General features: G+C 32.2%; 2 pseudogenes; both read right to left on the bottom strand.

Moving 5' to 3' along the window:
- Positions 1 to 1,140: 1,140 nt before the first annotated feature.
- On the bottom strand, positions 1,141 to 3,722 carry LOC149493608 (uncharacterized; annotated as a pseudogene).
- Positions 3,723 to 4,987: 1,265 nt separating this feature from the next.
- On the bottom strand, positions 4,988 to 6,277 carry LOC149493607 (receptor-like protein EIX1; annotated as a pseudogene).
- Positions 6,278 to 7,784: the final 1,507 nt, after the last annotated feature.

Here is a 7,784-nt window from a genome sequence, read left to right as displayed (position 1 = left end):
ATTAAGGACAACCAGAGGTGTAGTGCAGGAGTGATTTTCCGGAACCATGCGGGTCAAGTGTTGGCTGCTGCAGCTAGACGCTCCAATATTGTTCTCTCTCCAGCTGAAGCGGAAGTAGAGGCTGCGATTTACGGAATGGAGTTGAATTCTATATAATGTAATATTTTTATCAAGGATAAGTTGTATTATAAGATTTCAAATATATTCTTTGTTTAAATAGAAAATAGAAAATCAAATTTAATGTGATAAAAAAAATTTGAATTCAAAAATTTTATATTTTCTAATTAGAAATTGATTTTATTAATTATATTTGATTAATAATCACTATCCAACAGTAAAGAATGGGATGCCTCACTTGACTAGAAGCCTATAGGTACCAAGCTTGGCAATTATATTAATAATATAATTAATACAATAATATATTTAATATAATGATAATGCTACCATAATAATTTTTCTCACGTATGTGAGGAACGAGAGGTCTTTGAATCCTCAAAACTACAATAGTTTTTACTAATTTGGTGAGTCAAGGAGAGGATTACCCCTGTTGTATTGCCCATAGTGTTATTTTGACCCATTAGCCTTCTAATGAATAAAAAATATTAATATAATAATAAAAATATTAACATTATTATATATAATAAATATATAATGTCAAGTACTAATAATGAATTTTTGTTATCAGACTATAGAAAACAGTACAAATAGTAATATTATAGACAATAATTAAACTCATTTCCATTGTTACATTAGAATTAAAATTATATATCTATTGATATAAAGCAACTAGCCCCAACTAATGTTCCATCAATGGCATCAGATTCTAGTGTTAAGAAACAGAGCAGACGGGTAAAAACTGAAGGAAAAAAAAAGAAGTCAGTCCATATAACAAATTATTTATCATTTTAAAAATGTAATATGAAGTGTAAGAATAAATCTTACCTTGATTTTCTGCAATTTCTTCGTGTATATTATTGTTCTTACATAAAACCAATCTTTCAAATCATCCACAAACTTAAAAAAGACATGTCTATAAGAACGCTTTAATAGTAAAACGCTAGGAACTCCCCAAAAGCCTACAATGAATCTAAGTGTCATACCAAAATAAAGCGATTTGTTGAATTCATCTTCTTGATTATCTCAATAATCATGATTAGATGGAGAATCTTGAATATCGTCTCCTGGACACTTCAATGGAACTAGAGACTCATAAAGTCGTGGATTATTACTATATGTCAGAAACATCAAATGTCTGGAGCTGAGTGCCCGATGGAATTTTTCTAAAAAAATTATTATGTGACAAGTTAAAGGTATTCAGAAGATTTAAATTAGAAATGCTTGTAGGAAATCTGCATGATAGCTGATTTTGAGATAAATTGAGTGACTCTAATTGCTTCAAGCCATCAATTTCTTTAGGGATTGCACCACTCAACTTGTTATTGGACAAGTTCAATTGGCTAAGACTTGAGAGGATAACTATTTCTCTTGGAATCTCTCCTCTTATTTTGTTACTTGAAAGATCAATTATCCTAAATTGTCCAAGATATTTATCTAGTATGTACTTTGAATCCTTCCAAAGAACCAATGTCTTGTCAACATATATGGAAATAATTGTCAAGCCAGACCATACATATAGCCCTAGTCATGGTGAATGGTTCCATTAGAATTCCCATTAGTCATGGCTCTTAAATTATTGAGGTGGTGTGGTATGGTTGCATTGATATTGTTTATGGAAAGATCTAATATTTGAACATTTGTTAATTGGCACAATTGTAAGGGCATGCTTCTAGATAATTGATTGGATTGTAGGCTAAGATATTGCAAAGCTAATTAGTTTTTTCCAAACCAAATAGGTATGTTAATAGCCAATGTATTACCACTTAGGTCAAGAAATGTCAACTTTATGCAATTTCTTAAGAGAAAAATGTAACTCTCCTGATAATTTATTATTTTTTAAATTTAGTGTGTGGAGTTTGAAAAGAAAACTAATAGAAAAAGGAATTTTACTAGACAAATTGTTGTTGGCCAAATTTTAAAATACTTAATTTTGCATATTCATAAAACTATCAGGAATCACTCCAGAAAATAGATTATTCGGAAGGTCAAAGTAGATAAGTAACTTAGGTTTTGAATGAAAAGATAATGGATTTCATTGTAACTCACGTCTAATATAATAGGGAGACTAGAAGTCTCCCTAACAATATTTGGCATTATTCCAATCAAATTATTATGGGAGATATTTAAATAGAAAAAATTAGAAGACAAACCCCCAAACAAATTAGGAATACAATTAGAAACTCTAGCATCTAAAATATCAAGCACATAATAATTTTTTTGACTATGAAGCCATTTTGGGAAATAATGCCCAATCTTGCAAGACGCAAGGACATATCCTAAGCTAAAAGAGGGAACCAGTTGATACTTATATTAAAAATTAGTGTTGGGAAAATCGCTATTTTTCCCGCCCTTCGGATCGGCTTCAAGCAGGAATAAATGAGAAAATAAAATAATAACTGAGAAATTAAAGAGAACACGATAATTTAACGTGGAAAACTCCCCAAGTGGAGAAAAACCACGGCCGTTGCCAAACGACAATCAAGAAAAATATTCACTATGCGGCAAATTGTTACAACCACAATTACAAAATATTTTTCTACTCAACACCCTCAAAACACCCCAAATATTTTATACTCCAAGGGGCTCCAAGAGACTTGCTCTAAATCCCTAATATAAAACGCACTCAAGTGTTTTTGGTGTATTTTGGTGTGTATGGAAATCTAAACATTGCTTCCATTTTATAGCCAAATCACTACCTTCACTTTGCTTATCTCCCCGATGTGGGATTAAGCAAAAACTAATTTTTTTATATATATTTTTTTCTTTTGTTTTCAACAACGGCGGCTAACAATCTCCACCTTGAAAATAAAATAAAAAAAAAAACACAACATTGTCTGCTACCGACAATCATAATTCTTATCGTCAAGAATTATCATACTCCACCATAAAAGAGTATCGCCACTTGGAACCACTTTACCGACTCCAAGAATTTTCCATCGGCCATGTCGGATACCGCTAATAATTTATGGTGCAACCCTCCTGTTGACTTTTCCGAGAGTTCATTAGCCATCGACATATTTTTTTTTCACCACACACTTTGCATCAACTGTCAACCAATGCCGTGCGCATTTCCGTGAACCAGCCACCAATAATCCATCCTCTTCCATGGCATCTCAACGGGTAGCAATCATGCCATGAGGACACACATCTCTCAATTACAGAGAGAACACATCATCTCCTTCGCCACAGGAGATCACATTGGCAGCAACAACGTTAGAGCTTCTAGCCGAATCAGCTCCACCGTTCGGGCAATCCTTCCTCACGTGTCCAGTTTGACCACAAACCCAGCAGACAACCTTCCTCTTTCCGGAGCTTTTATTCTTTTTCTTGGTACCGACAAATAAAGCTGAATCCTCATATGATTTATTTTTCATTTCATTCAGTCTTCTCTCCTCAGTAAGGAGCTTACTAACCACATCTGCATACACCACTTCCTTACTACCATATTTCAGAACAGGTTTCATGTGCTCATATGTCGAAGGAAGTGACAGGATGAGTCGGAGAGCTTTATCTTCATCTTCGGTTTGCACTCCAAGAGTTTCTAATTCAGAGACGATGCCATTAAGAACACTCAGATGATCTGACAGCTTTGTACCTTCCGCCATTTTCAACGTATGAAATTGCTCCTTCAAATATAACCTGTTGGATATATTTTTGCCCTGGTACAATTCTTCCAGTTTCTCCCACAACTCCTTTGTCGTGGACAATCCAAGCACATTAGCAAGAACATTTTTTGCTAGACACATGCGAATTTGACTTGCCGCTTTGATATCCAGCTCCTCCCATTCTTCATCGCTAATCTTGGATTTTTCTGAGTCTCCACTGCTACTGTCTTTTCCTGAATTCTTTCCGCTGACTGGTTTACCCTTCAAAACCTTATGCAGTCTAGACTGAATCAACACGTCTTTGACTTGCACTTGCCACAGTGCAAAATTCATTCTCCCGTCAAATTTCTCAATCTCACATCTCATAGCCGACATGCTTACTTGTGCTTATAACAGTGAACCCAATAATTAGTGAAGTAAACCGATTCGGCAATACCCAGGAAAGATCACAATGATCTCCTAGACAATATTACCATTCCACGTAAAATCTCAGTTGGATGGAGGGGTCACAAGTGGTCCCACTTAAAATCCGGCCTTCTAGACAGAAGTTACGTGCACGGTATATTATCAGAATAGAATAACTTCAATAATTATCGTCGGGACATTCACCATCGATACTCAAGCACACCAAAGCAAAGCTACACCCGCTTCAAGACTTCCAAAACTCCACCTGCTTTTAAAATAAAATAATTTCTAACAACAGTATTTCTGATGTGGAAGATCAGACTAAGCCGCAACCACAGAGCATACTTATAATTACAAGAAATTATTTTAACACTAAAAGCTCCGCCTAACAACTAGGCTCTGATACCACTTGTTGGGAAAATCACTATTTTTCCCGCCCTTCGGATCGGCTTCAAGCAGGAATAAATGAGAAAATAAAATAATAACTGAGAAATTAAAGAGAACACGATAATTTAACGTGGAAAACTCCCCAAGTGGAGAAAAACCACGGCCGTTGCCAAACGACAATCAAGAAAAATATTCACTATGCGGCAAATTGTTACAACCACAATTACAAAATATTTTTCTACTCGACACCCTCAAAACACCCCAAATATTTTATACTCCAAGGGGCTCCAAGAGACTTGCTCTAAATCCCTAATATAAAACGCACTCAAGTGTTTTTGGTGTATTTTGGTGTGTATGGAAATCTAAACATTGCTTCCATTTTATAGCCAAATCACTACCTTCACTTTGCTTATCTCCCCGATGTGGGATTAAGCAAAAACTAATTTTTTTATATATATTTTTTTCTTTTGTTTTCAACAACGGCGGCTAACAATTAGACCTGAAAAATCCAATAAAAATAATTTTGATATATTTGAGAAATGATGTTTTGAGAGCAACATTCAATGAATTCGATCGGACGTCAAAATATTTGAGTTGAGACAGACGTCCAATACTTGTATTTATGGTCCCATTCAAATGATTGTTTATTAGAAATAAATATCTTAAACATGAAAATCTTGCAAATATCATTAGGCAATGAACCTCCAATTTGATTGTGGCTCAAATATAATTTCTCCAAAGATCTCTCAGTAGATCCGAATAGATTTTGGATCAAGTCAGAAAGTTGTATGTTGAAATTGTTGCTTGATAGGTATAGACATTGCAATTGAGACATGTTCCCAAAGGATTTTGGAATATAGCCCTCAACTGTAGTATTAGAGAGATCAAGAATTTGAAGAGAAATCATTTTACCAAAATCAGTAAGTGCCGAACCATGTAAAACGTTAGAAGAAGGATCAAGAAATTGGATATTCTGGGAGCCGTTAGACAACCATGGGTATATTGAAGGAATCATAAAGTTATTTCCAAAGAGATTGATGTCTATAAGAGCCGAAGAAGAGTTGATAGGGAAAAGTGGCAGAGGATTAATCTCGTCCCCAGGAAATCAAGAGTTTATATGTATTGATTCATGGTGAAGGAGCTTATAATTGTTAACTATTTGCAACCAATGGTTGGGGTTAACCAGTGGAATGCCACTCAGACGAAGAGTAGTTAAAGATGAAAGACCAGAAACCCAATTGATGTTTCCAATATCAATAAAATGGTTAAAATTGAGAGCAAGGTACTGCAAGCTGGACAAATTCCTAAGCACAGGAGATAATTCCACCAAAATTAGAATATGACACCAAGTCTCTCAACTTGGTGAGAGAACCATTTTTATCAATTGAAAACTGAGTGCCATGAAAATCATTGGACCCTAATCCCAAGTAAGTTAGATGTCTCAGATCAAGCAAGGAATTACTCATCTTTCCTCTCAAACTCATGTCATAAAGATTTAAGTTATGTAACATAACATGTTCGGTTGCTGCAAGTGATGCCATTCCATTGTCATCAATCTCTTTGTCTTCTTCACTTCCCAAGAAGAGAGATAACCAAAGTCATCTATAAAGTCATGTTTGACGCTAAGGAGTGCTCGTCTCTCCCTCTCTTTGCACAGAACATAATCATTTCAGACTGTAAAAGATATTAGGATGTGCATTAGAAGGAGAAGGAGAAGGAGAACGGGCAAACGCAGAGAAACGTTGAAAGTGCATTATCACCATGATTACAATTTAGTATGTTTTGTAATAAATAACTGCTCTTTATAAAGTAAAGGACTATTAAAAATAATTAATTAAAGTAAATTAGAATGCCTTTGAGACAGCCAACTATCAAATCAAATACAGTTATTGATTTCAACTTTCAATTGTCAAGAATTCTATAAAATTATAAACTATTTTAAAATAGAAAACTATATTATAACTCGTGTTAAAATATTTTAATTAAAAAATATATATAAGTTTAATTGAAAAATCAATAAGCCATAAACAATTAAAAGACTTTAATTAAAAGAAAACATATCAATAGTAAATAATAATAATAATAATAAAATCTTTAACACATATAAATATAGGAATAAGGGGAAGGGAATATGGGATTGCCGAATTTATCATTAGTGATATTGAGATATCCTAAAATATTCTTAGCATCGGCCAATTGAAAGATTTTATTGAAAAAATGTATAACTTTAATTAAAAATAAATAATTCATAGCCAACTAAAATATCCCCTAAATATGAAAATTTGTAAATATGAAAATTCAATAGAATTAAAATATGAAAATTTTAATCTGTAAATAAATTTCATAAAATGGTATGAAATTCAATTGAATACAAAACAAGTTCTTAAAGTTTTCTTCTTTGAAATCAATGTTCTCAATCCAAAACATATCAATTATTTGATAAAATAATCAATTTGATGGAACCTTTTTCAACTACTCATTCTCTCCTTGCATTTTCCATCCTACAATTTTTTTTTTTTTTTACGATTATTGTTTTTCAGATTATAATAATATTTTTGAGTAAAATGCAAAGATTTCCCAAGGAAAATGGCAGGAAAGGTAAAATAAGGAAATTTAAAGTTGATTTTGTTAAATGTATAATTAAATAATTACATTTTAGAACTTTGTAATTTCCAAAAACGTTCAGAGTATATTGATAGATAACATATTATGCTCCTACTACTATTAGTACTTTAAGATTGTAATTTCTTTTCTTTTTGAGAATTAATTGAGGGAATATTGACTTTTAAAATAAGATGTTATTACTTTTAATTCCAAAAAATATTTTATTAATTAATTTTAATTAATAATTTTTTATATTTTTTTCTTTCACACTTCATTTAAATCGTTATTATGTTATATTTATTTGTGAATGTTTTTTTGGAATAATATTTATATTTATTTGTGAATGTTTTTTTGTTAATTAATACATGTACTTGCATGGTATAATTCAAAAGTAACAAGTAAAGAAAATATAGTATTATTCAGTGTTTGGAGAATAGGACCGGTCAGTGAACCGGTGAAGGTAGGAGTTTAATAAATCGAGGGGTTCAACCAGGTTTAATATGGTTCAAACCGATTTTTATATATAATATTTTTAAATATATTTATCAAATAAAATTCAAGGTATAGGATAAAAAAATTTTGATATAAAATAAAAAAAATTCTCAAATTTGGCTTTTATAAAAAAAAGAAAAAATTAGTAAATAATTTTAAACGAAAATAACAAAA

This window comes from Jatropha curcas, chromosome 9 (assembly GCF_041381405.1).
Source record: "Jatropha curcas cultivar XTBG-Jc1 chromosome 9, XTBG_Jcur_1.0, whole genome shotgun sequence".
NCBI classification, from domain to species: Eukaryota; Viridiplantae; Streptophyta; class Magnoliopsida; order Malpighiales; family Euphorbiaceae; genus Jatropha; species Jatropha curcas.
The sequence above is the reverse complement of the archived record's forward strand: the minus strand, read 5'-3'. Positions and strand labels throughout refer to the sequence as shown.